The sequence below is a fragment of the Sylvia atricapilla genome, chromosome 11 (assembly GCF_009819655.1).
Source record: "Sylvia atricapilla isolate bSylAtr1 chromosome 11, bSylAtr1.pri, whole genome shotgun sequence".
In the NCBI taxonomy this organism is placed as follows: Eukaryota; Metazoa; Chordata; class Aves; order Passeriformes; family Sylviidae; genus Sylvia; species Sylvia atricapilla.
The window spans coordinates 4,101,631-4,127,954 of record NC_089150.1 but is presented as its reverse complement, the minus strand read 5'-3'; the positions used below and the strand labels follow the sequence as shown (position 1 = coordinate 4,127,954).

The 26,324-nt window shown below is 43.3% G+C and overlaps 1 protein-coding gene across 7 annotated transcripts in view; it reads right to left on the bottom strand.

Moving 5' to 3' along the window:
- The window catches only part of FOXP1 (forkhead box P1), a 391,357-nt gene that overhangs the window by 327,008 nt on the left and 38,025 nt on the right, over positions 1–26,324 (bottom strand). For all 7 annotated transcript variants that reach the window (XM_066327180.1, XM_066327184.1, XM_066327183.1 and 4 more), the window contains exon 2: positions 19,183–19,310. The gene's annotated coding sequence lies outside the window, so the exon portion shown is untranslated. The remainder of the gene's footprint in view (positions 1–19,182; positions 19,311–26,324) is intronic.

Here is a 26,324-nt window from a genome sequence, read left to right as displayed (position 1 = left end):
TGGGCTGGTTTGAATTTTATTTCATTGGATAAATGTGGAAGACAAAGTCACCAAGTAGGTTTTAGTCTGAGTAAACCGTGAAGCAATTAACAGAGTTCCAAAATGCATTTTCATCCATCAGAATCCCTACTGCCTTCTAGTTTTCACATGGAAATTATTTCAAATCAACTTGAGACCTCACCACATCCACACCAAGTAGGTTAGAGCAACTTCAGGTGCAGCACCTGGGTCCATCTTGGGGAGCTCCACCTACATCCTACTGAATCCTAAAAAAAAAAAAAAAGGCATTCTTCTCATCAGTTATTTTGTTAGAAATAATACTAATTAATTTGGGGAAATTTGATAACAAGCTGTGGAAATACTTGATGCAAACCTGCAAGGTAAATAAACTGAGGAGAATAATCTCGAATCTCTTTTTAAGTTATGAAATTATTTACTTGTTCTGATCTGAGCAAACATAAAAGAATACCTCTCCCAGGCTCCAGGCATTGTTACCATTAATTAACTAACAATTCCATAAACAATAAAAGTATTACAAAAACAGCAGCACATCCACACCTACACATTAGCACCAGTCAGCAAAAACCCCAACAAAAAACTACAAACAACACTTCCTACTCCTTAATTCCCAAAGGAAACTCCACCCCAGCTGCTGCAATCAAAAATACAGACTTAACAAAGTGCCTGCAAGGTTAAGTGGCAATTTTAGGTGTTACTTGGAACAGAAGTAAAACAATTTCAGACACAAGGGTGAGTGTAAGCTGAGAACTCCTTGAATACAGACTTCTCCCTAAATGACAATTTCTTGCAGAGAATTTGTTCTCAGCTTCAGGATGCTGGAAGGTGAATGAGTCTAGATGAAAAAAAGGAAAAGAAAAAATCCAGCTAGACCATGCATCACCAACTGAAGCAGCATAGCTTCCTTGCAGCAGCACAGATATTTTTGGGAGAGGGCTGCACGACCACTGCTCCATCACACGTTGGAAGTGGAGGGACAGCAGGAAAAAGCAATTCCAGCCTGCTTCCTCCCTGCCTCTTCTCCCTTCTGCAAGTCCACACTTGCCTCTTCCCACTGGTTTCTCAACTGTTCTCAGATTTCTGTGGGTCAACACAGCACTGCCTTGGCACTCACACAACGCCTGTGAAATCCAGGGAGTCATGCAAACGCACCTGAATATGCAACATCATCTTTTCTGATTCATTATGAAGAGGTGGGAGCCATTTTAACCAGGATGGTGAACATCTCCATTCTTCACTTCGGAAAGTATTCTTTTGAAAAAACAATCATCCTGACTTCTTGATGCTCCTCAGCTCTCCCACTGATGGTCCAAAGATCCCTAAGCACATGCAGACCATCAGTGCAGGCAGTCATTGCTCCTGCCCTGAAGTCAGCAGGCACTGAAAGGGGACAGTGCCAGCAACCTGCAGAAATGCAGGCTGAGATGAATTATGCAAATGTATCATGCATCTGGAAAATGGTGTTTTAAAGGACAGCTTCATTGTTCAGCTGACAGCAACCAGGCCCCTACCTGGTAGTTCTCCTCCTGAGTATCTTTCCCCTGTCAATTTAATACTCTTTGCCCCCAAAACACATTATGGAAAAATTCAGCTGTCCCCTGGGAATTAATGTACATTGTTACAGTAAGAGAATCAATTCAGTCTTTAAAACTGTGAAATACAAAGATTTTCATCCTGTTTTAAGTCCAAGTTTCAATATAAACTGAGCTTTGAACCTTCCAATATTTCCTTCCAAGAGCAAGTAATCCAGAGGAGGGTCTCCTTCAACATATATGCAATAACAAAGTAAAAGGTACTGACTATGACAGAGGAGGGTGTTTTATGAAACACAAGTGTGGGGAAATAATTATTTACCTTCACAACAAGCAGTTTCTTCTTGGGTTTTTCACCATGAATGTAACTTTCTCCCAACAGCAACTTCTTAAAAGATGTTTGTCAACTTCTGTCATTCACAGATACACAACAAAGATAAATGTATCTCTCTCTAATGAGATGCACAGCCAAGGACGGTTGTCAGCATCATAGCACCGCTGTTGTGACATGTATTTCATTTTATTCAATACATAACGGGGAAGCTGCTAAACCCAGCAGTCCAAGCAACGTCCAAATAAGCATTAATAATGCGGTGAATAACTGATCATCACTAGATGGTTTTCAGCAAGATAAAGGGTTTTCCCTCCCCCTTTTTTAAAATATCCTGCGAGTCGGAAAACAAAGAGGCAGAAGTTAAGACTGTTGCCTGCTGCCTCCCACGATGGGCACACATCTGCAAGTGCCAACCTGCTGGTGGCTGAGCCCGTCCTGGGGCATCACGGATTTCAGCACTGCACCAGGAGATTGCAGCAGCACAGCAGGTAGAGTGGGGGGCTCAGGGAGAAGCAATTAACGTGGCCTGTGCTTCCCATTTTTCAAGGTAGACGACAAATTCAGTTTCACAGGCATGTACAAATTCCTGTAAAAAACCCACTGCATAATACAAGGACATCTGTGTTTACCAAAGTAATCATTATTGTTTAATGCGTATTTTTTAGGCCATTTAACAAATAACTTTAGCTCTGATGAACATGGTGATTTTCATGATAGACTTAAAAGGGAAAAAAAAAAAAAGTTCACAAGAAATGTGGAGCTGCTAACATGTGCTAAGTATTAGGACAAGAACCACAGATTAAGGGCACTGCTTTGACCTCACGTATTCTCACCCCCTGCACGCTCAGCCAGCACGGTCCAACAGGGAATTGTGGTTTGCTGCCTTGCATCAGAACCTGAAGTCATCCTTGTGCTGCCTCCTGCCCCAAACTTTGTGGACACACGCAAACAGGGAGGGCAGCACACCATCAAACACCAGGAGCAACCACAGGATGGAAACTCCATTGTTCTGGGCCCGACCCCAGAGCCAGGGCTGAACCAACTCACAGCCCGCCAGAGTTCAGTGCAGGGCACAGACAGGTCTTCAAACCAACCCCAGCACCCTCAGAGCCACGGGGAGGTTCCCATCCCTATCCCTGCTTTACAACTGAACACCATCACCTCCGCCCCACCGCAACGGGGTCGAGCCAGAGGGAAGAACATTCCCGACCCTTGGGGACTCCAAGGGGAGCTAGAGGCAGGCAGGGCTGGGGGAGCTCAGGGGAGGAGTGAGCCCAGCCGAGACCCCGCTACATGTTCAGTGATTATAAGATTAGTGTGTTTTTATTTAAAGTATTATCCGTTAACATCCCGTATTACAAAAGTAGCACAACAGTATCGACAGACTGTCAATATTAATAGGAGTGTCTAATGTTTTATCAATACTAATTTAATTTCTGTTATCTGCAGGCTGCAGGGCCTTTCTGAAGAAAGAGGAACAGAGAAAGAGAAAGCCAAAGCAGTGATATAACAGGAAAACGAGCCATTCCTTCAGCTTCTCGATCATTCAGTGGCACCCCGCCGTTAACACAGTTATCCTTGATGCTTCTCTTGAGTAAAAACACAAGAACAAAACCCACTGAGGTGTTTTTCTTCCAATATCACCAGAACCTCCACAACTCTCTTTTTCTCTTTGGCCAGAAACCATCTTTGCAGAACAGTATTTTTCCTGACTACGTACACCCCAAACCTGTAAAATAAATGTGTCAGACCACGGCAATTACAGGCTGGATGAACAACTCATCCTTACAACACAGAGTTGATTCACAAAGGAGAATTTCTAGACCAGTGAATGACCCAGTCTAGTACAGACTTTAAAGGGCCACGTGGAAGATGCATCTTTCTCATTTTACAGGCAAAATATGTATTTTTTGGATAAAATTTCTCAAAGACTTGTATTTTAATGAGATTCAAATAAGTGTCCCTAACAGTCCAGGGCAAGGAGACAAGTTGGCAAGTCTTCCTGAGGTGGTAGGTGCTGTAAGGGGTAAGAATCCCTTCCAGGGAGATGCTCAGCAAGACCCAGATCACAGCCCCACCCCTGCACTTCCCATCACTGCTAACGCACTTTAAAAGAGAGAGGAAGACAGGTCCACAATGACAAAATGTCAAACTGAACAAAGTAATTGAGCTAATCATGTAAACATTCATTATTACTAATATTAAAATACCCTGTTTTGCATTTTCTTTTTGTGACAGAATGAGCAGCATCTAAGGACTCAGAATTATCATCTAAGAACTGAGTAAAAGACAAAACTGTCTAAAATGAAGACACAGTATCAAAGAAGAATTTTTCTCTTGCTTTAGCACATGAATGATCCCAACTGTACTCGCTACAAAGCATTAAGTGGGAATGCAGGGGAAAATATTCTTCTCCTTAAATATATTTCAAATAGGTGATTTATGGTTTTCAAACTGTGAAGGAGAGAAGTGGAAAAGAAGGTATTGGGGTAGGAAATTGGCTTACCTCATGATACACCATGATGTGTGACCAGTTCCCACAAATGAGTGAGTCCTCCTTTCCTCATTAATGAGGCTGCTGATTTCCTGGTCCCCCCTGATCACCTGGAGCTCCCCCACCAGCAGCCATACCCTGAGGATTTTACATCACTGTGACAAATTTCAAAGAGTAATGATACCCAAAACTCCCCTGAGAATATGTCCAGAGGGTGCTGAGCATGAGACAGTGACTCCAAGATGCCAGAGATGGGCTGGGTGGGTGACAGACCTCCCCACCGTGGTCCCTGATGCTGGGCCACACCACCACAGATGCTGGCACCATCCAAATCTCACATCAGAATAAGAGGAAGCAATGTTTAACATGGAGATGGGGGAGAGAATCAATTTATATTGCAATCAAAATGCTCACTTATCCCCCCTAGACTTTCTTTGACCTCCCAACAAGTTCTCCTTGCCAGATTTACTGAGATTTCCACACAAAATTCTGCCTTCAAACAGATCTTTGCTGCTACCCACGTCCCCTGCAGTCCCATGGATTAACATCAGCCAGTGGCTGTGAGGAAGCCGTGTCTGCCAGGCTGTTTCCCAGCACCACAGAAAAAAAAGAGGAAGGCAGAAAAAAGGAGGAAGGCAGAAAACAAGAGAAAACAATCTGTGGCCTCTGAAAACCAGGGGGGTGAGCTGCTCAAGAAATCACTTCCAGGCAGTTGGAGATGGAGTCAGGAAAGTATCTTTGAAAGAAAAAAAGAACTAGTGAAGAAGGAAGAAGCAAGCGGTGCAAGGCAGGGGGAAACTGTGCCATAGGGAAACTAATCCAAGGGGAGTCCCCTAAGTTAGAAAAGGCTAAGAGTTAAAATCAGGAGTTACTGGACAAGGATTAGAGTAAGAGAGGTGGTTTCCTACTAGGAAATGTGATTTGAATGCCTCATGCACAGCCCAGCCAAAGACTTCAGAGGAGGCAACAGGAAAAAAATTACATACAAAGGCATAGTGATGTAAGTTAGCCCGAGACTAAGAAAGCAAATTGAAGATGAGCCTGGGTCTAAGCTTCTGAGGCAGCTTGAGGAATCTGCAGAAGAGAACAACTCTCCAGCCTGCCCACAGAGGTTTGCCTTTGTGTTCTCAGGCTCCAAACCTGGCTCTTTGGGAGCTACACACGCAGCAGCAAAAGCATCAGCAGAGCCATTGGTTCCCATCTCATATTCAAGAAAGGGATCTGCCATCCAGGAATCCTCTCCTTGCCAGCTGTGTCTCTTACCTCACTCAGCTCTGTCTGCTCACTGCCTGCCTTGTCTACAACCACCATTTCTGCAGCACTTCTCCCTCCTCTGCCTCTCCCCAAACCTCCAGCCCCCTCTTCTCCCTGCACAGGAGGCAGCTCCGAAGGGAGCACCAGCAGCCACAGCTCATAACTCGCCTAACGAGTGCCAGCCAGAAGTGATTTGTAGGCATCAAGTAGATTATTGTTTTTTGAGAGAGTGGAAAAGAAAGAGGGGCACCAGCTTAAGGTGTTGTTGATGAATGAAGATGAAAAGAAGGTTTTAGGGTGAGAAGTGTTTGTCTAGTGTGACCTAAACCGTTCAAACCTCATTTGATAGATGATGGACATTTATTCCCTGCTATGTGTCACTTCAAAGTCTGAGGTTTATATTAAACAAGAAGTCTTCTCCTTCTAAGTTGTTTGTCAGTTTTCCCCCAGAGTTTATCACACAGTATAATACTTAGAAACATAACCACATTTAGTTTTTTTAATAAAGTCGTCTGGTCACTAGTAGTACATATTAGAAAATGCATTTTATTGTTTTTCATTATGTAATTGTGTGCTTCATTGCTTTTCATCTGTTTTCCCTTGCCGTGGGAGGAGGTATGGCCCAGGAACACCATTTTTCTGGGGATGATGTTCCACGGGCAGAATGAAACCAGACCCACCCGTGCTCCCCAGAACCACTGCCCTTCCCTCCTCTCCACTCCTCACAGGCAAGAACCAGGTTCCCAGTAAAACTGAGGTATTTTCTGCTTTGAGACAAGCCAAATCCAGCTTTTCCACCCCACAAAGCCCTACCTGGAGAAGCCATCAGCAGCAAATACTTAGAAGTAAGCAAGGACATGAGGCCCAGCCACAGCTTTAATCGCAGAGAAGAGATTTTTGAAGTCTTACATTCAAGTCACCCGTGATACTTTCTCCCATGCCCAGACAGGGATGTCTTTTCTCTGGATCTGGGCTTGCAACCTTATGATAGTTGATGTTTGGAAAGAAATCATCTGTATCATGAAATAACTTTTCCCCAGACAGCCAATGGCACTAATAGTTTTGAACAAGAGTTCCCCCTGCTAAAAGACATGATCATTCCATTATAAATGTTTGCATTCCTATGCATTAAAAACAAACATATTATGCTAATAAATTAGGAAAAACTGTATTTGATGGGATATGTTTCTGTTTAGTATTCACTCAAAGGACTGCAGCATTAAACCACAGGGTAAATTCACTCATTTACAACATCTATTCCTTTAAATGCGCTCCAAAAGTTGTTTTCTCAGCACCTGCTCACCAAGATTGCTTTCAATATCGGTTTTTGAGGAGTTCATTTAACTTGGATTCTCCATTAAGAAGAAAACACCATGGATTTACTGAAACCATATTTCTCCACCAGAGTGTTGATTCACACAGGAGCAAAAAGCATCTCATGCTAGTCCTGGCCCCAAGCAAGGACAAGGACCTCTTCTCTTTGTCCTACCCAGAAAAAAACAAGCCACTGCCTTTCATTTGAGATGCTCTGGTCTACCACACCCCAAGCACACAGACCTTGCATTAGTGCCCTTCCTCACCCCATCAGCAGCAAATTTCCACTGCAGCCCTGCGCAGCCCTTGAAGACCCCACAGTCTGTGCACTCAAGCTCAAAGTCAGAAGTTTGAGTTATACTGCATCAAGTTGCTCCATCTCACTACACTTTTAGAGCTTAAAAAAAAAAAATCAGATTCTATTGAATTTCTCTCTACACAGCTGCATCTCTAATGAACCCCCATAAAAGTTAAAACTTATATTCGGTAATCATATGCAATTGAAACATCATAAAATGAGAAGTCAAGGAACTGTATGTGGGCTGCAATGACTTGTCTTATTGTATTCATTCCCTTAATAAATATATCTTAAAAATAACCTCACAGTCACACTCTTGCAATATAATATAAAAATAACACTGGATTCAAATTATTAAACAGGTAATTTAATAGAACAAGAATTGAAATGTAGGACAGTGTGCAACTTTATGCTATAGGAATAAGATGATTTTAGCCAATACAACTATTTTTCTTTTTTGCATTATTTCTGCATTTATAATACTACAACGTTCAGATAACCTTGACACTGTAGTCACCTTAGTAACAAACAAGTGTAACATTCACTTATAATTGAAATCCCAATAGGGTGTTTGATTCAAGTAAAACAAAAATCAGAAGCCCCTACTCTGCTGCTTTTTTCTTAGTCACATAGACATGGACTAAAAGGATTTAAAAATAGATATATTTGTACACTGTTACATCTACAAAGCAGAACCATTTAATTTTAATTTAACGCTAAATGGAAACAAATATAACACCTTTAAAAGACACGATGCTAAAAAGAGAAGCAAATTATTTAAGTTCTGGACCAGCACAGCTTGGAGAATTCACACCAAGTAAAGGCCAGATTTAAACCAGTCTTACAAGAGAAGGAGTTGTTCTGGGGACATTGGACCAGCAGAACTAGGCGTGTAGAGGACTCCCTTCACTGTGCCACCACAGCCCAGAACTGATGGAGATGAGTGTCCCCACCATGTCAAGCTTCTGCTTTGCATAGCTGGTTTCATTTAAATTGGGCTGTTTTGCATGAAAGAAAAAGGGCAAAGGTTCCAGCAGTGCCCATAAAGGCACACTGATGTGCTTGGTCATTGCTTAGCAATGGCCAAGACCAGGCACTTCAGAGAAAGGTACAAGAAACATCTGAACTGAGAGTTTTCACCTCTGGAAACAGGACTTTCTGCCTAACCCTTTGTTAGCTTTGTCCAAAAACAAGAGAATTTAAACTCTTCCTAATCTGTAAAATAAGTAAAACTGCTCCTACTCAAATTACCTGCATATGTTTGCAACTACCTATCAACTTTAATTCTCTTACTGTTTCACACTTAGTCCTTCGTAGCTAGGATGTACAGTTTTAGTGAATGGTTATCTGGTTCTGCTTGAGGGAAAAAACCCATCCCCAACCATCTGAAGCCATCTATCCCTTTGCTGGTGTCGGCCTGCTCTTTTCACAGCTCCAAAGGCAGGAAGTTTGTGCTCCAGCCCATCACCTCTGGAGCCCCAGCCCAGCCACACATCCCTCTTGTCAAGGGCTGCTGCCATCTGCCAGGGCTCCATCCCGCCCGTCACGCTTTTATGAAGTCCCTGATGAGCCTGATCCAATTAAGGTCGCCCTGAAAAGCCAGTCCATGGCAAATGAGAGGTGACAGGGAGCTGAGAGAGGAGCAGGGGGACACGGCAGGACTGTTACTGCACGTGGCAAAGGATGGTTGAGATGCCTGTGTCCAAGGGGTGATGGGGAATCTGGAGAAGTGACACTCTTAGGAAGCTCTTCCCACCCTGCCACACTGGCATGGCAAATTGGAGGCAAAACCATGAGTTTTACTGGGTTATTCTTGTCATCAAGTGCTTTGCCTACACATCACGCAGAGTACACCTGGGAGAGAATCACCTTGCTGGGGGATGCCCAGGGGCCCCAGCAGGAGATCTGTGCCCAAAACAGCTGCAGGAGTGGGCTCCTTCTGCCGGTGGAAACAAGGACTCGGCTAAATGTGGAGAGCTACAAGTTTCTGCAACAACATGCAAGTCTCCAACATGTGGCCCGTAACGTAGCTGTTGCCATGGTAAAAAATTCATGTTTAGTGAAAAGTGTTAAATCTTGTATCATAAGTTAAATCAGCTGCCAAGACACATTTTCACAAGTAGGGGAATTTTTGTCTTTTCAGAATGGAATGTTTTTCAGTTGACATTGATTTTTCCCTAAAATAAGTCCCCCAGAAAGGAAGCCAATCACACGTGAGGCAGTCCAAGAGCTGAATTACTCTACTCCTTCTCTGAATCATCAACAAGTGTTGTGTGCTAGTGCATGTGTGTGTACAAATGCACTGTAGCTTCATAAATTCCATCCTCTTATACAAACCAGCAGTTACAGAATTCAGTCAGAATATTAAATTAATGATCCCAGCAGAAACACCAATATTTCATCTTTTGGGTGATGAGAATTCAACAAGTAACTTTTCTAACCAGGAACCATCTCAAAATTTATGTTCAACTTGCCCTAGACTTTTCACAAATATAAGACTGAGCCTGACTATACTGCTGTTTATGTAGGTCAAGGACAAAAATAGTAAGAGTACATTTATTTGTTTTCATGTTTCTTGCTCAGTATTTCAAAAGAGAACAAACCGTTTTAATACAATTTCAGAAAAAGAATCAAGTTGGAATTACTGCAGAATTAGGAAAAAACTCAACAACAAAAACAAAACTCCAAACAAACAAAAATCCCAAAAAAATAACACCCCCCAAAAAAACCCCAACTACAAAAAAACTTGTTACTTTTATCAATTTAAAAACTATTGCAAGGAAATCTTGCTGTTACTAGTTCAAGACCATATGTCCTCCTTGTCCTGAACTATTCAAATTTGGATCCTTCTAGCATCTATTGGTTAATCTCTCATATTTACAGTGAAATGCATTTCCAGTGGGAGGTTTTCCCACTGACACAGCCCAGAACACTCCTGGAGCGGAGTCACTGCCCTGCTGGACAATGCAGATCTCTTGGACAACACTGCATTTTCTTTTCCCACATCTCTCTTCAACAACAACAGGCTGAATTTCACCTTCATTGTGCCTTCTGCAGTGAGGACTTTGCCCAACAGATTCCTTTCTTTTTTACCTGCTTCCAAGTAGCAACAGCCAGCAGCCAGTCACATCCTTGTTTCTAAGTTAAGAAACACTTCTGATTCCTCCTCCTCTCTCTAATTATTGCTCCTCGATCGATTTGCCGTGCGCCAAACTCGCACCTTAGCTCCTCACCTCTAGTCACTAAAACTCAAACTCTCCTCCCATCTTCTCCACAAAAGACATTTTCTAGCAAGCAAGCTCCTGCTTATGCTCTCTTGCCTCCCTCTCTCTCTCTCTCTCTCTCTCTCTCCTGAAACCAGCTCTTTGGAAAGGCTGGAGCATATTTAGCCCTCCCAGCTCTCTGCCTGTCTCTTTCTTTTATTTTACATGGTTCAGTGTTCACATTCTGCTCTCATTCTGCCTTCTCTCCTTCTTTCTCTGCCCCGGTGCTACAAAAAGACATCTTCTGTGACACCTTAAAGAAAAAAGGTCCCTGAATTAACGTGACTTGCACTGCGTGGTATTTTCAGACCGCCCATTTGCTAATGTTGCAAACACAATTAGGAAGTCAAGGGAAGAGCTTGCAGGAATAGATGAAAGCTGCAGAGATAAAATGGAAAGCTTTTACCTGCCAGGATCTCAGGTTAGGGTTCTAGGCTGCCCTCGGATCTAACAAAGCTATAAAAGAGCCAGATCAAGGAGATGCACAGTTGCATTGCTGCAAATATCAAGCCTGGCTCTTTCCATCCTCCCAAAGACTTGGATTTTTGCTTCCACAATTTGCAGGCTGGTAGCCATAGGTGGTTTAAATTCTCAGTATTAAAAAAAGCTCAGAGCATTGCTGACAATTAAAAGCAGCTTTTACACATGCACAATAACGCTTCTCATGCTTTAAAAAAAATAATATGCATATCCATATTACCATCATAATAAGTGCCACAGAGTGACATGATATGATTGAGTATAATGGTTCCTTTGGAGCCATTATGGTCGATCAGTAAATAATACACTTTTGAAATTGTCTAACTACATATTTACACTTGTCAACTCTCATACACTTCAGTGGCAGAATTTAAAAGAAACACTGTAAAAAACTGTAAGAACATTAAACCACAAAAACATTATGCTGAAGTAGTATTAAGGTTTGACTTAAACCCACAAAAACATGGAAATTTCAGGTTAAGGCCAAATCTCCCCAAAATGACACTGTCTTTAGTTCCCAAGCTGTGCCCAGGTGCCTGCAGTGACCCAGGAAAAGCAAGGATGAGGCAGGAAGGCAGGACACCATGGGGTCATGATGGTCCATGTGAAAACTGAGCCATTGTGGAGGGCTCTGGCCACCAATTTCATGAGAAATCTCATGAGTGAGAACTGGCCCACCAGCAGCAATTCAGCTGCTCAGCAGAACAGCATTTCATGATATTTTATACAAACAAAGCTCGGGCCTTTCTCTGTTTATTCAGATGAAATTTCCAATTAAGTTGAGAAAAATTAGTCTTCATTTGTTTCAGAAGAGGCCCCATTGAGACACTGGGAGTTTTCCCTAGCTGAAACACATGGAGAAAAACTTCAGGCTTCGACCCTAAAAAGGCATTGTCAAAAAAATATGTTAAACAAACATGACAGTGGATCATTAATATCCCAAAGATTCCCTCCATGTGGGGAAAAAACAAGACTGGGAAGGAGGATGTTTTTTCAACAGTAAAATAATGGGCTTGGCGATGTCTTTTTTAATTGATAATTTTGTGTCTCTTGTTCAGCTGTAGCCACTTTTGCTCCGAGCAGTGGTGGCAGCAACTTTATTGGTTCCAGTAGAGCTCTGCTGAAAACAATAAGCATCAAGCTCCCCAGTGCCATCTGTCTTTCTGTGAGGGTCACATCCTGCTGCCCTGGAATCAAGGGGATATTGAATGCTTGGGAGGTGTCAAGAGCAGCCCCAGGCCCACGGCACCTCCACTGCAACAAAAGGACCCCAAACACTTCAGATGCTCTGCACTGAGATCCTGAACCAGACTTTAAAAAGCAATGATGGATATTTTCCTAGAGCAAAGGTCTTCCTTTCATATATATCTATATCTATATCTATCTCCTTGCTCAGACTTATCTGTTACCTGGCTTGTGAGAACAAAATCCATAAAGGCTTGGCAGGGCAGGCTCTTGAAGTTGTTTGAAGACACAAGCACCACACCCCTGTCAAGAAGGAATTACAGCTCGGTTTTATAGTCAACTCTCCCCTCGACTGGCTGATGACAGAGCAGCCTCCCTCTACGCTCAGCATCTGGGATTTTACAGCCACTGTATATAAATGGGATTTTCATGACAAACAACTCTATATTCGGTTTCCTTGTACATCCGAATGTGAGAACGATCTCTTAAGGCTCTGCTGGGAAGAAGTATTAATGAAGACAAAGAGCATTTCAGGCTGTCCCCCCACCCCCCAGGAGCATTATTATGATGACAGTATAAAGACTTTGTCCTACACAAGTTCTTTAAGTCCTCCTCCCTAAGCAGCAATGCAGGACCCCTGCTCAGCATCCCACCACCCAACCCCACCTGACAAGGACAGAATCTGCCATCAGCTCATAGAGCTTCCTCTGGTCTCTCATTTCACAAGGCCTCCCAGGAGATATTTGCTTTTGTCTAAATATTATAAACCAGGGTAAGACGAAGACTTAATAAACCCTGTTGCCTTTTCACTTTGCGCAGGCGTCTGTCTTCTCTCACCCAACCTCACGGCTCATGCAAATGTCAGAGCCAGAAGAGTTTTTACATCTCCCCGGGTCACCCCACAGTGATACCAGCAAAGGTAAACAAACTACTGAAGTCTGGGTATTTTTATTTCAGATGGCATGCAAATCGGTGGATGAAAGCTGGGAATAAGCTGGCAATATGAGGGCAGCTTATTTATGTTTCCTCCCCCAGCTCAGTGTTCCCTCAATGCAATACAGCTGACATAGCCCTACACTAAGGAAAAAAAAAGGAAAAACCCAAAGAGATACAAATATTTTCTCCAAAGTCAAAGACTCTTCCTTCAAGGAGTTTGGTCAACTTTTACAGAAAGAGAGAAGCATTTCCCTACCAAAGACGGAAATTTTCACCCACAGGGAATTTGGAGGAGACCAGACACCAACTCAAAGTGCACAGGATGGGCACAGGGTTCATTGTGGGACACCCCAGCGAGGAGCTCAGGGCTTGGGATGGGCACAAGCTCCACATGGGAGCAGCAGAACCTGGGATACAGAAGGTGCTCACTTCTTGTGCCACTTCTCAAAGCCACTTCTATATGCTTCTTCTCAAACAACAGCCAGAGCAAGAGATTCCTCCTGGGACTCAAATCAGAAAATGACTGGTCCTGTGTAGAGCTGAAAGCCCCTGGAAAGATGGGTTTTTAAGAGCAGGAGTTCCAGCTGCCACCTAATTGTCTGACCAGTGGGTGCCCCAAACCCACAAGCTCCTCACACCATTATCTCCTGGCAGAAAGATGTTACGTGCTCCCACTCTTCCCTCTCTGCCTCCTTGTTTAAAGCTTTCTGGCTGCTGGTGAGGAAATGATTCTGCCTTGCTCTAACCTCCTCTCCATCACCTTTCTGTCTGTGAGGACTGGTGAGAAAATGTTTCCACTGCTCTTACACTTCCACATCATCCATTTCTGAGGCCCTTATAGGAAAAAAAAAAGCTGACTCCCATCTCCTGCTGGTGATAGTTTTATCAGATAATAGCACAAAGCAGTTATGATCCTGTAAAGCTGTTACCAATACCCAGAGGTATCTGAATTGCAGCAGAGAGACAGGTCATGCCTGCTGCATTCACCCATCAATGGGCAAAGCCTGAGCAGCATCTAAGGGACCTGTCTGCTGAAGAGAATATCATCACTTTAACCTGCCATGAGCAGTTGTTTGGCTTCTCTGATTTTCTGCATGTACATTGCATTTTTCTATACTTTATTTTAAGTTAAAACCTGCTGAAGTTTGATAGCTCCAGACACAACACTGCCAAGGAAAAGGAGCCTCTGGTCCCTGAGAGGGACTTCTTTCCATGCTGGAAATCTGCTTCTTCAATTATGTCTTCCCTCTTACCTAGACGTGATGGTGTGAAAACATAATAAAAGCTCTGAGAAAAGAAATTCAAGGAAGCTGATAAAGTGTTTTTCAGATCTCATAAATACTTTAATACCAAGACAGCCACTTGCATAGCCCAGCTCTGCCCCTGTGCCATGTTGGTGACTGCAGGCACTCATGCCTTCCCAAAGCACCTCAATCTCCAACAGCCTGAAAACTGCCCTGAGCAATAGAAACAAAGCTGCTGCCACACAAAACTCCAGCTACGAGCCCCACTTTGCTCCCTTAGCACTCTGCATCCAAAGAGGTACAGGTGCTATACAAGAGTTTGTGGTACACACACCTGCAAACTCACAACTTCACATGCCCCACAACATCTCTGCTGTGCCACTCGTGGTTCAAAATATCCCTTCGAGTATCTCAAGTATCAACAAGCTGATTTTAATCATGCATCCACAACCACTACTGAGCCAGAGTGAAGCCTTGCAGATAAAGCTCTGCTCAGGACTTTCAGTTCACCACCTTCCCAAAGCAAAATCTTTTCCTGTTATGTGATCTATTGGAATAGTAGGTATTATTTGTATGATAAAACAGATTACTTGAAAAACCATCCCAAGAAATCATTATAGATGTAGAAAAGTCCGGGTTTGCTCTATTGCCACAACAAAAATGCTCTATTCATTTTTCTAAATATAAAGCAATGAAAAATGCCACAAATTTGGTCGGGACATAATTCTGCACTAAAGCCCTCAGTTTAGGTGTGAGAAGATTTTTTTACTGAGAAGGCGTGAAATTCCCCCTTCTCCTGGTGATGAGAAATGCCCCCTGATGCTCCAGCTCCTCCAGGACATAGCCAAAGTCGAAATAATTTTCAAAACTAATATGTACACTGAGTAACATGGTTAACATCATCCAATGAATTTAGATCCACCTACACGGTATAAATATATCTAGATAAACTGTCACCTTCAGCAGAATTCATTAAAATAATGTTGTATCTTCCTTGTTAAATGTAATTTTTTTAATTGAAATTTAATCTTACTGCATTATTTGGTAGATTTTTAATTGACATTTGTAGTAATTAATTGGTAAGCATTACAGCTTTGTCTGAAGAATTTAAAACTAAATTTGACATCGAGATTGGCCAGCCACTGCTGTGAGGTGCCTGCTGGGAGCATTTCATCATCCTCCCAGCCCCTCCTGCTGATCAGAGGTGGGAGATGATGGTCCCTTTCTTACAGTCATGAATTACATTACTAATGTATTCCATTACCACCACGCAAATGTCATGTTAATTCCTGATCATCATCAAGTCATACAATGGTTTCCACGCTGGCACCCAGCCAATTAGCGGTGTGGAAAAATATTCCGCCAATTATATAACTTGAATTAGGTTAAGGACTCAAGAGAAAGCAAAATAAATGCTTTGAAAATACTTCTGAGATAAAATGTAAGTTGACACTGTCTTCATGTGCTATAGCCGATGTTATACAATCTGATAGGCAGCTGCCAACATTCATAACTGTTTATTAAATCTAGCCTCTCTTTATGGTGGCAGCTAAGATCTGTATTTTTACCAATATTAGGTTCATTGTGTTATGAAAAAAGACCAAAATACTTAGGAGCATTCACACCAGCTTATAAAACTTACATTATGTACTTTATTAAATTGTTAAAATTACTTCTTCTCTCCTCCCCCTGCCACAGAGAAAGTTCCACGGACAGAAAAGTTTCAGAAAAACAAAGTCTTTCTGGAGCCACTGATGCCACAAGGAGCACGGGAGACCCTGCAAGGACAGAAGTGACCTCCCTGGGCTGGTGCCACCTCTCCCTCTGAGCTCTGCCAGGGGATGCCAGGCTGGGCTCCTGGAGCTCCCCCCACCCCAGTGACACACATCTGGGTTAGCACATCTGGGGGAACCCGCTCCAGCTCCACAGACAAACCCCTCTGGCTCTTGCTCCCTGGGTATCACAAGAGGCATCAGAGGGCCAATCCAGCCCTTTCTGTAGCCAGGACTCAGAGGGGAGGACTGAGGGAGGAGAGGGGCACTGTTACATGGAAAGGTCCCCACAAACCCATGTGGGAAGGGCAGGGACACAGCAGGTCCCTGACGCGCCGTCTGCTCGGTGCTCAGCGCCGCCGGCAGCACCACCAGGCTTTTAGTACCACCCCATTATTTTGATTTGTTCCATTCTTAACTCAATTTATCCTACAAGCATGGTTATCTCCAATTTTAAAACGTACACAGCACCAGCTCCTCGACTTTAAAAATTTATAACTACGAGCAATTTGTTAAAACCTTTTACTGTATCCTTCTCTCTCTTATTTTCCGAGGTGCTGCAATGAGGCAATTCACTGTTCTGGCTGCTTACCCCAGATGACCTTTGCCTGCCATAAAATGGTATACAACTAAACGCTCTGCTTTAAATAAAAAAAAAACTCCTTGCCTCTTCGAAAGGCCCTACGTATTCAGTCAACACAATCAGCAGAAACTACATTTGGTTACTGAATAAGCTGGAAACCTTTAAGGTGCTGAACGAATTCCTGACATCACCAGGGACACTCGAGCAGGGAACAAGAGAGACCACCGAGAAGTGGCTCTTGCTGCAGCCAGAGAAAGGATCACTCCTTTAAGCTGAACTCTCAAGGAAAACGAGAACAAAAACTGAATTAGCTCGACACGTACCCTCTGCAGTCAGCACATTGCTAGGCAACTTACCATCTCTTGATTGAATTATGGTGGAGGGCTGGTCGTACATCAGGGTTAAGATGAACACAAGCACCAGTTTGGGCCAACTGCTCCTTTCCAGTGGGAATGCTCAATGCTTGGTCATTTCGTGTTATTATTCTGCAGTATTTCCTAAGCACCTAGAGAGTCTAATGCATTCAGAAGGTATTTTAAAGCTATTATGTGACATGAAAATTTTAAGATAACTGGAAGTAAGTGAGTTTTAGGAGGAATAGTGCGAGTCTTTTTCTTTGTTCAAGCCAGCATTTGGAGGGAGTTAACAATCCTTCTTCTCATTGCTTTTATTTTTTAATAGTGAAGGTATCCAGAGGGCACGTTACTTGAACACTTTGTCTTTACTCCAGATGCTGGTTGGCCACAGCTCCACACCTCCATAACTCAACCTGGTATTTCAAGTGGATGCTTTGAAACACTCTGGTCCTTCCCCTTGCCACCCTGAGACCAGACACAAAGTGGCATTACAAGCAGTGCCACGGGGCTGTCACAGCACCCAGCGATGCCACACTTCACCTATGCCAGCCTCAATCTTTAACAGTACCTGGATATTGAGATTCCGACCCCAGGCATTATTTACATTTACTAAAGAGGCATTAGGTAAATGCACAGAGTGCTTTAAATCGAGGCATGTACCTTGCATATAACCCCACGTTTCCCATGCATACTTTATAGGCACAAAGAAATAATTAATTACTTAACCACCGTGATTAAAATCAATTGATTCATATGCGACAGAGCAGTGAGAAATTTTTGCATGGCTGGAGAAGTCTGGAATTGGTCCCCATTTGGGGATCTCAGGTCGTATCAGTGAGGTTGGTAATTCAGACATGAAAGAAATGGTAAGAATCCCTCTCCTCTATGCACACTTTGAGCTGCCATATGGGTTTATTCAACTGTTTACTATACCAGTCGGTAAAAACTGAACAGCTATTATAATCTTTGCTAAATGACATGGTAATTATGCTACCTCTGGAAAAAAAATAAAAAATGGAAACTTTAAAAAAAAAAATCACAATTCACTGATGTATGAATTTCCCGGGTTTTATAATCTTTGAATTGAAATGCACTTTCCAACACACAAAGGGATATTAAATATATAATGGAAACCTGAATTTATTTAAAAAAACAATTTGTGCTCCCAATTCCTACACAATTTAATTATGCAGATTTCCTGGGCTTGAAAGATTTCTTACACAGACTTTCCAGTTTTGCTGCAGAATGAGATGATTCTTGTTTGCCCAAACTAAGCTGCCCCTCCTCTCACCCCAGTTATTTAGAGAGCCAATTTAGAGAGGCAGTCAGGAGGAGGCAGGTAAGAGGAGCAGGCATGGAAAGCTCCTCATGCCAGGTTCCTGGGGGATGGGGACAGCTGGAAAAGGCACAACCACCCCCTGAATGGCACAAAAGGGATCAGGGGGCTTCTCAGGGGGTTAACCCCACTGGGAAAGGCAGCTGGCCCTTAACAGAGGAGGGGTCTCACTCCAGCATCCCCTCAAGCTTGATCAAAGCAACCTGCTCAACGCTTTGTCCCCAGGTCCCCCAGGCTGGGCAGCAGCACCAAGGTGAAGCTCTCCTGTGTACCAGTGACACCATTTTGTCACTGGGATGCAAGTGCAGCAAACTCTGGAGCTAATTATCTGTTGGCAATGGCTCCTCTGGGAGTCCATCATGTGACACGTGATGGCAAGGAGACCTCTCCGTATCCATATTTAATCACGACATGAATTGCCCACATAAGCTTGGTTTAGATCCTGTCTGCAAGGCTTCTGTCCTGGGCAGTAGCTTTGCCTGAATGACTGAACTCCAGTTTTACCACCAAAGACCTCACAGTTCATAGGATTGAGGGGGATGAAAAGAAGAACGAAAGGAAAGGAGTATTTTTTTCTGTAGAGGTAATATTTGATATTTCTGCTATTTCATAACAATGAAGGTTTCTTTGGGGTTTTTTTAAGAATAGTGGTGACTTGCTTTTAAACACAGACAATACAACCCCCCACCACCATATTAAAAAGAGAAGAAAAAACATGAGGGAAAGATAATTTACAAGAAAGAATAAGTGAGAGTTATTGCAAACTCAGGCTTGACAACTCACCAGTTTTACTTGCAGGCATCACACATATCCATTCATGACTCAGGGCAAATACAGGAAAGGATTGGAACCCTTCTCATGGCAAATGTGTCTGGAAGCCGGAGTCACTCAGAAAAAATGTTCTCAGGAGACTGAAAGACAAAAACATGTTTTAAAACTTCACTCAGTTAGAATCATATCAAAGCCTATCGTTTTCCTTTGAAAGTAAAAGGTGGTTATAAATGCTGGAGCTGAGGGGAGCATTACAGAAGCATGTCTATGTAGCAAACTATCACACAGCAGACTCTATTTGGCTTTAAATAAAACCAAAACTTACAATATTAAGAAAGGTTTTTAGAGACAAATGCTTATTTTCTATTTGCAACGTGCTCCTCCGACAGGAGAGCTTATGTTCCTTCTAAATACCAAAATGTGTCACCATCCAAATCCACATTCTGCCTGAAAACACTGTACTGAGCACAAAATCCAGATACTTTAACCTACTTTGCATTATCAAAATATAACACTCTCTGAGTTTCTGAACTATTTACTCTCTGTCTTCACTCACTGCATCCTGATAAAACCTTAATAAAATGTACAATCTCTTGTTAGCATTAATCTTTCCTCTGAGATAAGGAGAAACACATAAAAACTATTTGATGTTCAGGGTGGAAAGGCAAAATTTGCAAACATCAGTTAAGAAATACCAATTAGTATGTTTTTTTCCCCAGCTATTAGTAACACAGATTGAGCTTAAGCTTAGCTCAGAGGAAGCTACTGTACAAACGAAACATCCATTTTACTAATAAGGGTATTTTAAAATAAGATGTATAATGACGTCACTGATAAATTATCTACACTGAGTAACAACTCATATACAGAAATACAACCAGAGGTGTTCCCAGGGCTGTTCTGCATCACACCTATGAAACCACATGGGATTTAAACAGAAGCTGTGGTGCCTGCCCAAGCTGGGGAAGGGCACACTCTGCCCTGATGGATGCACCAACACCTGGGAGAGCCGCTGCTCCCAGGACCTCTGCACGACAGGGACCTGCAGCACAAACCCCAGGGGACAAAGCAAACTTTGCAATGGAGAAAAACCTCTTGGAAAAACCTGAAGAACAAAAGGCACAGAAGCAAAAGTCACCTGTGGTGCTTCTGAGCCCTTCATTCCTCAGTCCTCACCCCAACAGCATCCCCAAGGCAGCGGCTGTTCCCAGCCTTCCCACATCCACCAGCGCTCTGACAGAGGCAAGTACTGCCCTCCCCAAATTAATTTCATGGAGTTAATTATTTTGGCAGTCCACTGCAGCCTTCCTGAGGAACATCTGGAAGCTTCTGTCTTAGCAACAACAGCATGAAATTTTGTAAGACAAAACCCAGGTACTTCTCTGGCCCTGGGGCTTTCTCCCGTTCTTTGCTGAATGCGCAACGGCTCAAAGATCACAAGGGTTCAGAAATCTAAATATAGGGATTGTGTGACCCTATTACAAAACTGTGCTACACAATAAAAATAGACCCAAAAGGGTTTTGGTTTTTTTTAACAGCATTTATGCTAAAAAATACTTCTTTCTCAGAGACTCTGAAATACCTGCAAACCAAAAGTGACCTGCATCTTGCATTGGTTGTATTTTATTCATGAGGGGCAGAGCACTTGAGAAAAGCAATGGAGCAGTGTCAGAGACACACATCTGAGCCTTGCTTTATTGCTGTGCTTGATGACAGATATGCAGATGGGTTTGTAGCTGAGCAGAAAGCTCCATCTGCATATGTTGGGACAAGATTTCTCCAGCTGACCTGCTGCACCGCAGCATTCAACTAATCTTTATCCATGATGCATCTGTAGGGCAGGAAAGTATCATTAGGTCTCTTTAGAAGATGAGGAATCGAGGCTTATTTTAGCTAATGCTTGCTCAGAAAAGTTAATGTTTGAGACTTTTGAAGCAAAATTACCGTCTAAATAATATATATGGTCTGCAGAAGATGAGGGCTACAGTGTACAGAAGCACTGTCCTCACCTGCAGATCATTCCTCACATCCTTCTTCAACTCAAGGAATTAACTTGGCACCGTTGTGCCAACAAGCAGATTTGGAAGCTGAGAGAGCTCCTACCCAAGGAAGAAGAAGCAGTACAGGGAGGAGGCAAAGACATTCCATCCAGCTCGGCCTGAACTCTGACAGTGCACCTGGAGAAATGGATGCTTCTTACGCCATCAAAAACTGACCTCACTCCACAAAACATTTCTTCAGCCAGATTTCCCAAGGGAACAAAGCCTACATGATCACCATGTACCTTCTGCACCCAGCCCCACCTGCATCTTTCGAATCCCTTGGATTAATGGGAGCAGAGAGCTCCCAAAGACACGAGTTCTCATGGCATTAACTCTGGGGCTTGCCCCACTGGTGGCCTCCAAACCCACTGGATCAGCTCACTCCAAGAGCAGCTGGCTCAGGGCACAGCAGCTGCCTGCCAGGAGGGAGCCCAGCACAGCCCAGGGGCACACAGGCAGCTCAGGCACTTCCATGGACCTCAGCGCTGGAGAACCTGGAGAAACAACCCATACTGCTGGGGGGAAGGGTGGAGGAGTGAGAGGAACAGATTATAGATCGGATCTGATAAACTCGAGCCTTTAATGATCTACCCACACACTCCAGTTCGATCTGGCATTGACAAATTGAAGCTTTTAATGATGTGCCCACACATTTGAGTTGGCCACTCCTCTTCTACAACTTCCACAAAAATAGCATGCTGGGTTAAAGACACAGAAACTCTTAATACTGCTGCAGCATGAGCAAAACCCTGGACCAGTTTTTGGCAAACCTTCTTCCCCAAAAGATTTTTAACAGGGCCTCCAATCAGCCCTCTAACACAGACCTGAAGCAGATTCCTCGAAGGCCACAGCTCGATAAGGGGCAATGAGATGCAGCAGCTTTAGCATAACTCAAGTACAAAGTCAATCAAACCTTGAAACAGGAATCTGGGCTTCATTAATTCCAGCAATCACAACGTTTTTATTATCGCTGTATTAATCAGAATAGGAAACCTATTAATCTGCCCCCAACAAAAATTAATCTTCGTAATATTGAGCAGATTTGAAAGACAACTTTTAATATTTCACTATTTAAATCTCAAAGGCAGAGGCACACAGCTCAGACAATCGGGCAGATCACTGTGGACTTCATCTCATCAGCTTGAGGTCCCTCACCTTTCCCTCTCTGTGCATCTCCACTCTGGGGTCCAGCTGCTCCTCTGGGGCTTTTGAAGGAACCCAGAGCATCGTTTCCTACATTATACTGCAAAACTGGCTGCAGCACCTGATGCACTGGAGAGCTGTCAAGAGTTTAAGTTGTAAAGAAACAGCACCACAGCCCAGAGTGCCTGGGTGGCACAGGCTGGAAATGCCATCCATGCCAAGGGCTGCCACGGTGTGCAAAGGGCAGGACACACCTGAGAGGCAGCAGAGCGTGCACGGGGAATGAGAAGAGGTGCACTGTGAGAAAACAGCAAGCTGCTGCAAAACAAGAAAGTATCTGGAATTCCCATGCTCCACTGGAGCGAGTCAGGGACTGCTACACAGATCTGGCCAGGTGACCTACATCAGCCCCCCCAAAACTGCAAAACATCCCCCCAACACCACACAGGGCATCAGAACAGAGCCCAGGGTAAAGGAGAAAGCAGGTGGCAGAGGAAAAGTCCTCACAAAACGATGGCGAGGAACAGGACGAGACAGAAAGGGGCTGGGGAAATAAAGACAAATGATAAATGTGACTGAAAAAAAGAGGAAAACCATCCAAAGCATCTCCAGATCCCCATGCCCTGCCAGGGGAGGGTGACACGGATGAGCACATGGCTGCAGTTCCTTTTGCTGCTCTTCCATCATCATCCTGCTGTGGCAATCGCTGATGGACAGGTTATTTTGCTACCTGGCCAATTTTTCATTAAAGCAGCTTTCACCAACACATGAATACATCCACACAGGCATGGACACACACCTCGGGACTGTATCTGGCACAATCCAGGCCTGATCAAAGGCAGAGCTTCAATCATCTCAGGCACGACTCATGTCAGGCTGTTTACTGACTGCACTGCAACTACAGAACCCTGTTTTAGCTAATGATTTCTCAAAGCCATGTTGCACAAAAGAAAACAGGTTCAACTTGTACATCAGTGCCTAAGAGACTGCTCCAAACCAGACAACTGCATGAAAAGTTGTGCCCATGTATACATATATACAAAACTGTTTTTAAGTGACTGTTTTAAATTAGAATAAATCTGTGTTCCACCAATTAAGCTTTGAATGCACGGCTGATATCGCTCGCTATTTTAAACAAGCGGCATAATAAACGCAAAAATTCAAATATTTTAGAGAAAATACTTGGAGAGTTGAGACATTAATTTTGCCATATACAATCTGTTTCACAGGGATTTAAAAAGCTTTATTGCCACCCTGGGTACATTGGAATAAAGATGGAACACCATCCTTTCCTATTTACATATTAAAAAAATACGTGCCTTCTTGGTACAGATTACCAGGCTTGCTGATACATGACTCTGTTAAAAACAATACAGCCTGTCTAGAGAATCCAAAGCCCCAAACTAGATGTGTCCTTGCACTCTAACAGGTTCCAAATGGAAATAAAACATACTGCTGGCTTGTTTATCCTCCCCTCTGGCGAGTATCCTGGGGGAGTGAGGCCAGAGGAGCTCCCCAGGGCTCTGCCTAACCATGGAGCTGTTTATCAGCCACCAGAACCAGCAGCAAAATAAAGGGAGTAAGATCAGACAGGAAAGCCTTGGGATGTCAGGATGTCTACATCCAGGTATGGAAAAAAATAAGAAAAACGAAAGAAAAAAGAAACAACAACAAAAAACTGCTAAAAACCAATCAAACAAAATATACCCCCAAAAATCTCCTGACATCCTTATTCTTATTTCTACCTAATATATTTTGATTGCAGCTTGAGATGATCAGCTAAAATGTTTCAATACAGACAATTTTTTCTCCAAAATAAGTAACCTTTTCCCTTTTTCCTCCTTTTTCTCCCCCTTTAAATAAACTGCATTGGAAACACATGTCCAAAGCATCCCTAAAAAGACCACAAAGTCTGCTTGCAAGGGGAACCTCATTGCGCCGAGTGGTAACATTTGTTCTCCCCTTTCAGCTGGGATCCACCTCAACTTTTTGATGTTGGTTGGAGCTTTTATTTGCAAATAGAGCAGAGCTGCCTGGGATGGAGGGCTCCTCCGGAGCATGCCATGTGGCCTGCACAGATGTTCCTTTTATTCCCGTGTCCCACAAGGCTCCGAGGCTCGCCGGTGTTAAACAGATTACGCAAGTAGAACACTTGATCTTGCATGTCCCCCTTTTTTTCCAACAGTTGTCTAATTTACTCAACTCATTCTTCCCCCTCCTTGTCCCTCACAATCACTATAGAAAAACACAGAAAAAATGCAGCTGAAGCAAGGAAGTTTCTCCTCCAGGAGCAGAATATACAGGAATGCTCAGCACCCGCAAACAAGGCAGAAATGCAGAAGAACAAAACTTACTGGGACAATGAAGTAAGCAGCTCATTACTCAGGTCCTGCTAAAGAAACTTCATTATATCCCAGCAGCACCAGTTGCTACAAGTATCATAATCTCTCACCTTTATTTATATGTCCAAATTAGAAGTGAAGTTTTGAAAAAAAAAAAAAAAAATTAAAAAAAATCTAACACCAATTGTGGGCGCTAAGCGTTTGAAAATCCTTGAAAATCTGGCCTCCAGCTCGGTCACAAAGAAGGGGCTTAATTTCCCGGCTGTCAGGCATCCCAATCAACAACTGAAGTCAATGGGATCTACACAGCACCTTATTAAAAAAAAAAAAAAAAAAACAACAGAGCCTAAGAGGCCCATTAAGGAACTGCAGCTACAGGGAGAGAACCTCGCTGCTGAACCCAGCAGCAATACACAGCTTTGTGCACCAGCCACTTTGCTCTCCTGCTTAATTTGATTAATCATTTTGGTATTATCCCCAATTAGAAAAGTGTCCATCAGAAAAAAAAAAAAAATTTAAAAAAAAATGGTTTAAGCCTAAGGAACGGCAGCTACTGAACATGCAAGGACTTGGGACTTCTGGCATTTACCAAGGATACAAAATTGAAACTAAAAATTGCGGACAAATACAAAGGCATTGGTGTTTCATCCAGACTGCGGATTATGAATTTTTTTTTTTTTTTTTAATAAACCGAAACCGAATTCCAGATGTTGAAAGTTGGGAAGTAAAAACTGCTTTAGCTGTAAAAACACAGAAAGGTGAGACAAAAAATTCTGCTGAAATATAATGAATCTTAGGGATGAAAGCAAAGCCCACGCACCCCTGACCAGGTCTCAGAGGGCAGGGACAGGGATTTTTGCACTCTGTGTGTCAAGCCAGGTAGTGGCACAGGGGTTTGCCCTGAATTTTCTTTTAATAACGGACAGAGTAGAGCAGGAATCCCCGGGAAGTCCTGCAGCAGAAAGGGGGAAATCCTCCCTGCAGTTCTGCTCTGGGACAGGTGGGAATGGAGCCCACAGGACCAGACCTGGCTGCTGGCAGCTCCACCTGTGCAGGGGGCACTTGTGCATGCCGTGGACACAAATCAGTGCATCCCAAAACGACACACAACCCCACCTTTTCTTCCACCAGAGTCCAAATCACCCCTGGCACAGCAGAGCCACATCTGAGGCTCCACAGTCCCTTCAAATACAATCCAAATTTGGACCCGCATGACTCGTTCTCGGTTTATTTTATGGGCTTGATCACCACCAGCACTCAGGGATTTTGAAAGCAGAATTCAAGGCAGTAATTTGAGATCGCTGGTTTTTGCCTCTGTTTGTTTCCATTGCAGCATCCACAACGCAACAGATGAACACAGAACATTCAGAGGATCCCACAGCATCTCACCAACTCCTTCCCAGAAGTGACTGAATCTCACCCTAAAATTCAGGAACAGCGGCAAATGTTTGGATTCTGATAAGAAGGGGAATATTCATCAGCATACTTCACTAGTGATGCAGTCACAACTTGCAAACTTAGTCACAGAAATATGACTGAACTTGTCTGCTACCACACAACAAAGTACCGTCTAGTGGTTAAAATCGGAGGACATGATTCAGGAATGCAAGCCTTTTCAAAGAAGAGC